The sequence below is a fragment of the Zosterops lateralis genome, assembly GCF_965231275.1.
Source record: "Zosterops lateralis genome assembly, chromosome: 8".
Classification (NCBI taxonomy): Eukaryota; Metazoa; Chordata; class Aves; order Passeriformes; family Zosteropidae; genus Zosterops; species Zosterops lateralis.
In genome coordinates this window covers 7124444-7138079 of record NC_139768.1, presented here as the reverse complement: position 1 = coordinate 7138079, position 13636 = coordinate 7124444, and positions in this window count along the sequence as shown.

The window sequence follows — 13636 nt, the reverse complement described above, 5'->3', positions numbered from 1 at the left end:
AGTATGGGTAAGATGATCCAGCAGACTGGCAGTGCTGGTGAAAGGAGGCTGCTCTGTGAGGTCTGTGTGCCCCAAGGATGGGCAGTGGTCTGTTGCTTGTCTCTGACCAAGGTTTCTTTCTGATGAGATCAACAGCCTTACAACATTTTGTGGTGTTGTTATTTTTCATGCAGGCATCTGAAAAAGAAGTATTTTTCTGTCTGAATAGCTGTCAAAACAATATGAGTCCTTGTTCCCTGCTCTCCATAAAGGTCCTGAGAACACATATGCAGAAGGTCACTCACCTCCTGGAAAAGTCACAGAATGGGTAAGAGTGGAAGAAACAAAATGGGCCATCTGGTCCAACCTCCTGGCTCAGGCAGGGTCATCCTAGAACACATTGCACAGGATTGTGTCCAATTTCTAGGACTAGTTGTTTGTGTTTCCATTAGTTTTGTTTTTGTTAACTAAAAAACCCTAGCTGCTGAGATGTTTTGAGAGTGGCCAATGACTTGGAGTGCTTTGAGCCTGGACACATAGAAAACACAGCAGGAAGGCTCTTATTTTGGAAAAGGTAATCACCTGCCTTCTGGAAAGTTGAATCGTTACCTTGGACTGCTAAAAGCTGATGTGTGCTGTGTTATTGGTAATTTCTGAAAATCCTGGCCAAACAGATGATGGTGCTTTGAATACACAGATCACCCCCATTCCTGGATCCTTGCCTGCATCCAGCCTGATACTGTTCTGTGTGCAGATCCCTGCTGTGGGGATCAGCTCCCAAGGGCAGTCACCCACTGGCACCAGGTGCCACTGACACTTTCTGTTGAACAAGAGTATGGAACTGTGGGAAGGATGAGAACAAAAGTCCCATCTAGAAGGAAGAGTTGGGAAAAGGAAAAAAAAAAAGCTGGGATTTTTTCCCCTTGAAAAAAAAAATCTTAGAAGGAATGACCTTCTTCCACAAAGGAAAGGAAAGGGGAAAGAAATTGCAGATTTCTGGCTGGAGTACACTAGAGGTACAGTTGGAAAAATCTGACACACTGAGACTTTAAATTTTTATATTAGTTAAAGACAAAGCTTTGAGTAAAGTTCTGCTTTAGAATACTTCTCTCCCCCATTCCAACCTGGAAGATTTCCTCTTTGCTACAAAACATGCTCTTATTTGGAAAAGCTGGGTTTTTAACAATTTCATGGGAAGAATAAGTATATAATTATAAAAGATTGTCCTAATGGACATTTGCAGCTGTACTGAGATGCTAACAGCATGCAGAAACCATTATGTTTCCAGTTGTTTGGCAAAAGTTAAGAAACCTTATATATATATTTTAAAGTTAACTGTAAAGTAAATCCAGATGGTTCTGTCTCACACAGACAAGCAGTCTTCAAACTAGACATATAGTTGTAGCCTGGCTATAACTTGTTTTGATTACTACAGATAGAGAGAAATGCTTTAAACGACTGCACCCTCCTCACAAAATGCTGCATGCCCTTGATTCTTGCTGAAGTCAACTGGCATTTATACAGCACTACATAAAACTTGTCTGACAATACCTTGCGTGCAGGAGTATCTCACTGGGCGTTACTTGTTTAATTTCTCTTTATATTGAAGTGTTGCTTAATGGCCCCCATCAGGGTTGGGGCTCTGCTGAGACAGGCATTGCAGACCTATAAAACAAAAATTACAACTGCTGCCCAAACCAACCTACTGTTTGAGCCTGGCTTTGTGCATCTCTCCTCATCTCCCAGCTACAGATTGCCAGAAAATATTGGTTGTATGCTTATTTTTGATTGATGTATTCAGAGTTTTATTTGATTCTTTAATAAGCGCTGTCTGTTGTGTTCATTACTTCGTTTCAGCCAGACGTCGGTTGTGTTGCTGCTATCAGCAGGGGAATCAGAATTATGTTGACTTGTGAGGCCATTCTGCAAATCAGATCAAAAGGGCAGCTTTGCTTCACAGAGCAAGGATTTCAGTGGCTGAAGTTGACACATTAAAGAGCATTTCTAAAAGTCTGAAAATAGGAGAAACTGAAAGGTCCATCAGAAATTATAGACTTGTGGTATGTTACTTCTTTGTTTTGTGGTTTTCTTTTTTTACCCAATACGCAAAAGTTCTTGTAGATAAAGGTTGATGTTGTTTGTCCAAGTCATAACAAGTAGACATACTGTTTTTATGAGCTTCTTAGGCAGTACTGTCAAGAGGGTAATTTGGATTTGACCTGATAGGAGTCAAATTTACTGCCCGGTGCATCTCTTGCTATGTCTGTGACAGGGCTAATAGCCCAGTATAGTGGCTGTGTTTGTAAGAGAGTATGTGAGACAGGGACAAAGCAAATTCCCTGGGGCTTAAGAAGGAAGGACCCCAATCTTGAACAAGGCTCCCTGGGTTTGTGGGGTGAGGCTGGGGCCCGGGCTCTGAAAGGCATTTTGTTCACTGTTCTGCTTTTTCTCTCACTGTCAGCAGAAAAAATGTTCTGGGAGATTTGTGTTGGAGTATAGATCCCAAGGCATAGTAATGTGGAAAATAAAGATGTGGTCTTTCTTGTAACTTCCCCTTACTGAAGAATGCTGGAAACAGGGAGAGCCTGGGGCCCCAGACTGCTGACTCCCCTGTTGCTCAGTCAATGCTGAGAGGGAAGCCCTGCAAGGAGAGCACCTACCAGAGGAATCCTATGCAGAGAGAGAACCCAGTGAGTACCTCATTCTGTGCTGTGAAGGGCATCCTGATGTGCTCCTCAGGCCCAAAAATGGGGCATCTCCAATTGGTCAGTATTTAAACTGAACTCTAAAGAAAATGGTATTGACAAAAATCAAGGGGGTTTTGTCCCTAACTTACCACAGTAACACACACAGAATTGCACTTAATTCTCTTGACAAGAGAATTGGGAAACTGCCACAGTCTGTTTCTACTCTTGCTATTCCTGGGGATAAGAAGCTCTTTTTCTTCCACTTCTCTGTATCATTAATAACATATTGCTGCAGAGGTTCCAGAATTGTGTGGTCCAACCTATTTCCTAAGCACAGCACACTTAAAAAAATAAACAAAAATAGTAGATACTTGGTATGTAACTCTGATCAGAAAAATTGTCCAGACATGCTGAGAGCAGGTTTCAGGTCAGAGTAATCTCATGGTATATGGAGTGCCAAATCTAGACTTAAATAGAGCTGGGAGACAGAAATTGGATTGATGTTTGCAGTCCACTTGGTACAGGCTTCTGGCTTGCTGGCAGGGCAAATGAGGAGACACCAGAGTTGCTGTGCAGGTGCCATTGGTCTGTTCCACTGACTATGGTCAGTACCAAATCTATTAAAGAAAACTATGTGAAATCTGTGCTCCCCACTTAAGGGATAAATTTCCTGCTCTAGAGAAAATCTGTTTACTCTTCTCATTCTACCTCCTTAGATAAAGCTTGGCTGAAAGCCTGAAGTTTTACATCTTTTCCAAAACTATTTATTTTCTTCCAATGTAAATTGTCTCTGATGGTGGTTTTTCTTATTTATGTGACTACATTATATTCTCTTTAACTCTTCTATGGTCTTTGTCTCCTAGTGTTCTGATAATGAGTTGGACAGACTAAATAATGATGACAACTATAACACTAACTGGTTTGAAATATGTCCCCTTTTCATTCTTCCTTAGCAAGCTTGGGGGAAGTTTACTCAGCCACTGCTCAGGTACAGCTGTTCTGCTGTACTTGGAACATCTGGTCCTGTGGTACCATATGGCTTTGACCTACCGTCCTTCTAGAAGTAATCAGCTGCACTTCATGTCATAAAACCCCACAAGAGCAAAGCAATGCCTCATAATCCACCTGGAATGCTCCAAACCACCTTAGGGCAAGTGACTTTTAATGACTTTTTGCTCTGAGTTTGATCAGGTTCCAGACTATTTTAAGCTGAGAACACCAAAAATGCTGGAAATTAGGTACTCCATTTCAGGAAAAAAGCAAAATCCAGACTGAGTAGATCTGCAAAGCAGAAACGGGGTTGTTACATTATGAGAGAGATAGCAAGGCTGCCTTAAGAGATGGCACACAAGTACAGCTGCTTATGGTTCTTAACTGGTGTTGGCCCATGAAATGCATACTTAGAAAGGAAATCGGGGAGAGCTAACACATGCCTGGGGGCTTTGAAGTTGTTATTATCATCCACATGCATAAGAACGGGAGATCCTCTCTAGTCCAGCAAGTACTGAGAAATGAATGAGTTTGGCGCATACATCAAAGGTCTTCACTTGTAATTTGCTTAAGAGATTAAAAATGAAATATGAGGGAATTACTGAGGAAGAGCAAGCTGCTGTTTTTTCCCCCTTGCAGCAGGAAAGAACAATTGAGTATCTATTCTGACTGAAAGTGATTACTGAAAAGCTTTCTGACAACCTGGAGCAAAACAGCAGTTGCATCTTAGTTTCACTGACATCAAATAAGCTTTTGATTTACTGAGACCCAACTGGACCTGTCCAGTGCCAAGGATTGTCTTTGAGAAGCAAACAAACTTCATAAAGCTCTTTTTTTTACAAAGCCACAATCTCTAAAGCAATACATTGCCAGACCATGAAATGTGCTCTGCATTTCAGCAACCAGAAATATTTAAAGCCTAGTGACAAACACCTGAAGCTGGCTCCTTTTTCCATGCCTGTCAAATGTGATTTTTACAAGGGTTCTTGAGCCTGAGTAACCATTAGGAAGAAGAGAGCATTGGCAAGTTAAGTCATGGCCAGATTAGGAGATACAGAAGCTTGAGAGCAACTGTGGTCTTCTGGGAAAAAAACTATGAAAGTTTTGGAGGTGGAAGGATGAGACAAGTGGCTTCCTGGAACAGCTTCTAGTAGGATTGCAGAGCATGGGAAACCCTTATTTTTGGGATTTGAGGAAAAACTGTGATGAAGTTTTGAAAAGACTCCAGAGATGTTGGCAGAGGTCTAGATCATGTAAGACTTCCCACTGCACATCCTTTTCTGTGGCCAAGTCAGAGATGTTGTGGAAGGACTTGTTGCCTCTGAATCAAGATTACATACCTTTAAACAGGGCCTGGCCTTCTTTGGAACTGATGGGTATTAGTCTATAACATGATCCAAAATGCAAGATGCTGACTAGAGATCATTTTCATGCTTACTTTGATAATTTCCTTGACAGCATAAAATTTGTATGGTTTGTTGACTTTCTATCTATCATGCTTTAACACCTTTTGTCCTCTTCACCACACAGATTCTTATTGAGTGTTCTTGGTCCACATCATCTTCTTTAGGTTGGAATTTTACCTGCTTGTCTATGTTCTGAAGTGGGTGGTCTTTAAAAAAATCTTGTTTGTTACTTTGTTGCCCCTTGAGCAGAATAGCACCAGTCCAGCTCATTTATTGTTTTTATATTATGGACGTACAAGGCAGTAGTAATAAAAATGCGAGTAGGTTTCCCAGTCAGAATTAATCAACTACATTTATAAGCATTGCTGCTCTTAATTTCTCTGCAGTGTTAAAATAATCTCTTGTTAAAACAGCCAGACTCTCCCACATTTTTCAACCCATAGACATAAACACACACTGAAAATTTTGAGACAAGCTATTAGCTTGACCCACTGCTTTTGCAGTAAGAGACCAAAGCACCTGCATTTGTGCCAGTATCCATTCAACACACCTTGTTCCAGCTGTTACAAATGCTGATTGCATTGTAAATCATGGACTCAGTCCTCTGCATTTTCCCAACTTACAGACAGTGCAGTGACAACCAATTATTTTAAAAGAACATTAATGTAAAGGATTTTCACTTGAATGAAAATGACCTCTAAGCCATCACAGACCTGAGAATACAGCCCAGTGGCAGAAAGGAACGTGTGGAAAGGGGCATCAGGAGATGCTTTGCTGCCAGAAAGGGAGTGCCAGGAACACTTACTTAAGGAGTAAAACTGTGGGAAAACTGGCTGGATGGTCAGTGAGATGATTTAAAAAAATCTTTGCAGGAAAAGAGGACTTGGGGCTGAGATCCTAAGTTTTTGAAAATTTTGAGCTATCAACAGGAGTTGCTGCCTAATGCAATTATAGCTCATTTGCTATCAGAAAAGTAGCATGTATAAACAGTGCATAAAATTATTGCTAAGCATATTTTTGAAATGTCTTGAATTGTTTAGTGCTATGAATAAGCCTGGCTTTAGAGAAATATAACTACATGGCATGCCAGAGATAAATACAGGTTTTACCTATTGACTTGTCTCTTTAAAGAGAGAGGAAGAGAGCAGGTGGAGAGGGAAAAACCTAAAGGAAGAAAAACTTGAAAGTAGAATACATCAAATATTGTTTCCTTGGAAACAAAAACGAAGATTACATCACAGGGTTCAAGCCTATAAATAGAAACCTAGCAGTGCAGATACAGAAGGAACTCTTGTTCCTAGAGAGAAAATGTAGAAATGAAGATGACCTCCCTTTAGACACTGCTGTCACAATGCAGTCAGCACAACCCAATCGTGAGGGCCAGCAGTAAATTTAACTGATGGTACATGACAGTCTTCTCTCAATTAGCTGTAGCAGTCAGCTCAGGGAACTGGTTCAGCTGGTGAGAAGAGGTACAATTTTCAGGCTGCTATAAATACCATCAGTGTCTCCAGAGCCCTGCTATGCTGCTGTGGCAGAAATTACTGAAAGTCTTCAGCCTGAACTCTAAATCCTTTGGGCAGCCATGACAGGACAGTGAAAACATCAAGTCTCTATTAATGTTTGTAAGAAACAATCTGGACAAAGCATCTCCCACCAGTGCTCTGGTGGGAGATCAGGCCTTTGGAAAAGATGAGCTGCAACTCACGGGAGTGACTCAGGGGTCCTGTGGTCCCCACTATCCCTGCCCCCTTCTCCTGCCTCTCTCTTGCTCCTGCTGCAATTGTGTGACAGTTGTTTCTGTGCTGAGGGCCGTGGGGGTGAGCAGGAGCACCTGAGGAGGTTTTAAAGGCAGATACAGAGGGGTGGGGCTCTGCACACACTGTGTGCCTGCCCCTGTTCTGAGCTTGTGGTCTCAGTGGTGTTGGGGGCCAAGCTCTTGCATCCTGCCAGTGTGAACTGTGATTGCAAGTGTTTTCTGTTTCTGAGTTATGTTTCCTGATGCTATGAAATATTTATACCATTAATTTCTAAACCAAATTATGATGTATTCATTGTTACAGATGAATTCCTTTGGACTACGCAGTGGTTCATCTTACAGCCTTTATCTTTTAGTGACATGAAACTTTCTCTCTGCTTTTGCAGCCAGACACTCATGCAAGTGTGTGTAAATAACACTGCTAAAAGGATAGCTCCAAAATTGGGCAATTCATCCATCTTATGGGCTAATGTAGCTAAATCTGCCTTTGGAAGACTAAAGCCTTGAATAAATCGTATTATTGTGCAGTCTTTCCATATGTTTAAAAAAAAAAAAATTGATTGGCTATGGCTCTGTTAGGAAACAATCCCCTTCAAATTGAAACACAGATTTGTCCCATCAGTTTGTATGTGATAACACAGGGCCTGGTCAAATTTCCATTTTCTGGTGGGAATCATCTTGGTATGAGTAGGGAACTTAGTGTGACCAACAGCTCACAGAGGATTGCTCCTTCCCAGAGCTGACAGAGTAGGGACTGGAGGGGCTGGTAAATGAAAAGATTTCTTAGATGTCCCAATGTCATGGATGTTGATGATGCTGTAATATATATGTATGTATACATCCTTCCCTGGCACTTCTCATTATGAGGCATAGCCAAGTCAATGAAACAGCATGTGCTCCCAGCTGTTTTAGCCCTAGGATATAGTGTGCCAGGTGGCAGGACTCTACTCTTCTAGCTTTTTTTCCATGTCTTGTAACATGGTACATACTCCTAAATCTACCAGAGAATCTCAGCTTTCCTTGACAGGGAAGAGGAGGAGGAGGAGGAATCTAAGTTTATTGCCCTTGTCAAGAAAATAATGAAAACAATGAACTTTAAGACAAATAATAAAATCCCATGCTTTATAAAAACATTCTTACAATGGGAAAGGGTGTACACATGTATGATACAAGAGCTCTAAACATCTGGGCCTGGCAGAAATACAGTTCTTGCTTAGATAGATGCAGGGATTATTTGCATGTGTCTGAGTCTAGCTGAGATTTTGGATCCAAGGCTGCTATTACTATAATAAATTTTTAAGAACCCAGAGCTGTAAATGGCTAAGGGAAATCTGGAAAGGATTTGAACCTTGTAGTTTGTGTCAATCTTCAGTTTAATCTTGTTGTTTTAATTTGAAAGAATTAAATGGATTTGGCATACTTCTTTTCATGGGAAGAGTGGTTTGAATGGGGTGGGGATGCTGATATGATGGTGCTTTCTTTGACTTGCTTGGGTTTGCTGCTGTAATCTCTCATCTCTGAATCATTGTGCCTGCACAGTTTGCTTTTTTCTTTTCAAAAGATAAGTTCTACATTGTAAATTGATATTCCATGGTGTAATGTTCTGCCAGTATAATCAAGATTTCCAGAAGTGCTCTTCCAATACATTGAATGGAAAAACTACTAGAATAGAATGTAGATTTTGTTAGGATTTTTTTTTCCCAAGTAGCCCAAAATTTATTTCTTTATTTTTTAGCAGACCAGTACCTTTATTGGCAGGCAAGCATTTCTGAGCATTGGGATGACTGGATGACAAGCCTGAGAAAGATGTATTAGTATTTCTCTGTTAAAATGCATTTGGATGGCTGGCCAGTCATTCTGCTATAGCATTGGTGTTTGAGATGTGACCAGAAGAAGTGGGATAGCAGAGATGCTGTGAAGCTGACATACACCTGGTGTGAAGCAGGCTGGATTAGAAACTGGAGGACTTGCTGGAGGGTAATAGTGATGGTAAAAGCAGCACGTAAACCACATAGAGGTATAAACTAATTTTTTTTTCTTCCAAAAAAATTTACAGTATGAAAAAACATCATGTGAATTGATAGAAAACAATTTTGGTTGTAAAAATCTAAATATTCCTCTGTGTTACTGACTTCTCCCAAGCACTCCCTATCTCCCTGAAGAGCCACATCCTGCTATTCTGCCTGATCATATGAGCTGTTTAAATTTAAAGCACTCTGAGAGTAACATGGATGCCAGAACTGTTTTCCTTGGTACAATTTTCATTTCTTGTTATATTATGTCTCCTTTGATTAATTCAAATATGTAGGAAATTAAAAAGATGGGCACTGATTTTTAATCAGTTGTATATAGTCAGGTATCAGCTAATTACATACAGACAATTAGCAGTTGCATCTGAGAAATGTGTTGCTGAGCCTTCACCTGTGCAGGGTGTGCAAGGCTGGAACTTCCCTAGGACAGCTGAGGAGGGAAGAGAGTAGTCTCCCCTGGCCTGTGATGGTATTTGGTCCCAGGATCCAGGAGCTGGACTGCAGCCTTTCCCTGCAGCCAAATGCTGCCTGGCTGAAGAGATTGGGTCTTTACCAGTGTAGATTTTCCTTCTGCAAAACCCTTGGCTAGGGAACATCTTCTGGTTATTGTTTCTTTAAATCATCTTCTTGTTGGCCATTATAGATTGAACTCTTTTGAAATGTTCTCTGCATGGGTGACCTAGCCAAATCTCATGTACTGGTACCTCCAAGCATGGCCATAGTAACAAAAATTGTGCAGCTTTTTGATAGTTACACATACGCACACAGAGGACTGGAAATGCAAGTCAATGAATAAAACAAAAAGTAAATTTAATTCTCCAAATATTCTTAGTTTGAATAGTCTCTGATAAAATGTTTTTGCCTTTAGTGAGCATAGCAAAGAAAATTGTCTTTGAGTCCAGCCCTGGGATCCTGCTGTGTCTCTCTTGTGAATGAGCAATGAAAAGTGGCCATTCATTGCTGAATGATTATTTTTCCCCTTCAATGGAGTGTGGGGGGAAAAACCCTCCAAAATCCAAGTCTTCTATGAGTCCAGCAGACTAAAAGCATCAGGAAACCTCTGGAGGGAAGTAAAAAGTTATGAATGGAGAATAAAATACTGATGCAGAGCAAAAGGGCTGTTGTGTATAAAGAGCAGATGGGAAAATGTTGAGTTTCAAGTTTAAAAGACAAGGATCTGAATCTCATTCAGCTGAGCAGGGGAAGTGGTTTGGGTTTCCTTTCCTTGGAGGTTGGCTCCATTTGATGAATTGTCGAGATGTGCTATAAATGTTTAAGATTTATAGGAGAGGCTCCAAGTAATACTAATGAATACCTAAAAATAGATATGATAGGAAAATATAAACTTACAAACAGATCATCCAGCACAACAATAACTTCATAATCATGCAACTGTTGCCAGCTGAAGATGGGAGACGTGGCTTGAAAATGAGCTTTTGTTTTTCACATCTGAAAGTTAAAGGAGCCGGAGTGGAAACAGATGTTCTTGAAAACAATGTGTCAGAATAACTCTAGTAACAGCCAATTGTCGCCAGAGCTGAGCAAATAATTCCTTGCTTACTCTTCACTGGCTGATGATTTTCCAATGGTGGGTGGGGATTTTGTAAAGAACTGATTTATTTATTTATTCATTGTAAGCAACCTAAATGATGTTAATGCAAAAATTTTCAGTGTCTCACTTCTTACAGATCTGTGCTTCTCAGGAATTTTTGTTAAAGAGCTGTTGATCTTCCAAAAGCAATCTTAAAGGCTTTGATGGACCATTTTGGTTCTAAATGTTTGTGAATATTTCATTTTTAATATTTAATATTAGATGAATTGATGAATTATAATTTTTATTGAATTAGGAGGAGTTAGATGCTTTGTTTTCATAAAAAGGGGTTTGTAGAACAGCAACTGTCAGAAGTTTTTTACACTGGGAATAACCACACTAGATCTTATCCACTACAACAGCAGAATTATTGAGCTTTTATTTTTACTGTCTCTCTGTTGAATACCTACAGAAGAGAAACATTCAACTCAATGGCTGATGTGTGGACAGACAGAAGCATCAAAGATCCTTTAGTCTGTACTGGATGTCTGCTTAATGTGCTGGAAGATCTTTGTGGTCATGAAGATGACTGGAACAAGCAGGACCAGTCTGCAGGAATTGAGAGACCCTATTCCTTGACAAGTGACATTTTGTGTGAGGGGAGGCTCTGACCACATCTTGAGCAACAGACAGATCGGAAGTGTGGGCCAAATCCCACTCTTGCTTTTGAATTTGATGTTTAAGAATGGATGTTTTTATCAGCTGGCTGGACTTGCTTGTGCAGATTTTCTATTTGTACTGTTGTGAAAATATTTTTATTTGCAATGGTATTTCCATTGGGAGATGCCTTTGTCTTCAGAGTAACTTCCCTGAGAGTGGTTTCATGCAGTGGAGAACACAGCATCTTGTTTTGCAGTATTCAGATGCCTCTTTTACAAAGTAAACTAAAAGATGTTATTCTCTTTTGGGTACTGTTATTAGCCTTTGTTGCTGCCACCTTATTGTCTGAGATGTGGGCAGAGCTCAAAGATTTGGGGAAGCTGTCATGGACTTTAATTTAATTTAGTAATCAAATGAGAAAACTCTAGATAAGACACAATATGGCAACATTACAGAAACTGCTCTGTGGCAGGGTGGAGAATAGCTACTGGCAGAGGAGGAAGAAAAAGGACAATTTTTAGAGAATGAGGCAGGGAGAAGTTTGCTTGAACAGCTGGGGTTGTTGAGCATCAAGATGATGGAAGGATGTTATGGAGGCAGAAGCAGGCGGAGGAGAGACAGAGCCAGATCCTCAGCTAACATTGCTGGGTATTTTTAGGAGTGCTTCCTGAGAGTGCTTTCTGTATATAAACAGTCAAGGTTCCAGGAGGCAGTGGTGAGGGGGAGCAGTGTAACTCAATGATACTTGTACTGCAAATAGTACATTGCAAAGAGCAAACTGTTTGACTTTATTAAACTGCAGCCTCCTGCAACAGATCAAGGGTCTAGTTTCTAAGCAAAATAATTGTAGCCTAAAGAAAACTTAAATGTTGAAAGTCCCATAGGCCCTAGATTCCTGTTTGACTTGGCTTCAGGAGCTGCACATACTGTTTGAACCTTAGACTATGAAGTAAATTTGCAAAGCACAAGCTGTTTTGAAGCCCCTTTTCACAGTAACACGGAGCTTTGTTATCAGAAAAATACAGGACAAAAGACAATGGGAGGAGGATCAAGTCTGGTAAGTAGGCTTGACAGTGCTTTGCAATTCTGGTGGGGCTGTCAGGAGCTGGGCAGATCTGGTCCAGGCATCAGGGCTATGCAGGAGAATGGTGCCTGGGCTTGGGGGACAGTGCCAAGGTTAAAGTGGAACTGGGGCCATGGGCTAACTTGGGGCAGGGCAGTGTAATACAGAATTGGGGTCTGCCCAAGACTGCTTCCCTCCACCCTTGTTTACAGGTGTGGGGGATAATTTAGGGTGCTGTACCCAAAGAGTGGTCCAGTGTGTGTGCTAGAAACAAAAGCTATGGATGAAGATGCTCCCATAGGAGAGCCATCCTTGATGCAGCAACTCCAAAGCTACCTGTGCAAGGAGGAATGAATCAATGCACCTGTGAGAGAAAGGCTGACATTCTTAGCTGTTGCCACTACACATGGTGAGTACCTGGACAATATCTTGGCTGGCATTTCTTTCCATGGGAAACCTGTCCTTGGCACCATCTCTTTGCATGAAACTTGTTGAAAGTTTCTGTCCTCTCTTCCCTTGACTTCTTGCACAGCAGATTTATGGTCTCATTTTCCTTTTACAAATAAAAGCCTAAGCACAAATCCAAAGGATAAATAACACAGTGCAGACATGCCCATGGCAATATTCTCTGTATCACTGCTGAAACTCTGTGAGGAAAAGCTAGTGAAGGCAAGATACCTCATGTGAGGAAATTCCTCTCACGCTTTTGTGCCAGTTCTGGAGATTGGAGAGCAATCCTCTTGTGCTTTTCCCCACATATCCTGCTGCAGCTCAGGCAAATTTCAGGTGTCTTGTCTGCAAAAAGGGGCTAAGGCACCCATCCTTCCTGGCAGGGTTTTTGTGAGTGAGGTCTACCAGCTCCCCACAGCGCTCAAGATTTCGCCTTCATAAGGACAGAATGGACAGGTGTTCATAAATAAACCTGAGGGTTTGCTCTGCACCAGGTAGGGATGTTCATGGAAATGGTAGTGGTGCCACTGCCACTCTGCCCATTAACATCTCTGCTGTTCCAATTGCTTCCACCCTGCCTGTGGCCTCAACTGATGTGGCTGAGCTGGTGATTTACAGCTCTGGGTCTTGAAATTATACTACAAGATATATCTGGAACCACCCTTAATATTGTTTTCATTCTGCCTTGATTTCAGCTGCAATTTTAAGAGGCTTTTGTTTAACTAAGCACAAGGGCAATAAGCCTCAGGATGCAGGACATGTGGAAAAGGTTAGGACTTAATTGTCACCAATATGGGACTTGCCCCTGTGCCTCTGCTAGGCCACCTCCATGCTGCTGCAGCCCTCACAGAGAGGAGAGCTAATGGTGGACTCAGGAACATTGTCTCCTGAAGAGTGGAAAATCTGGAAGGAGACAGGGAACCTGCCTCCCACTGTTTGTACTTCACAGCAATGCAAAGTGCTCAAAGTAGCTCAGGCAGTTCTAGAAAAGGATTTTTTTGTCCTGGGATTGGATTATTCTCTTTGGGTCTTTTTGAGTGTTTTGACCTCTTGCTTTTATTGTTTAGTTGGGCCTTTTCCC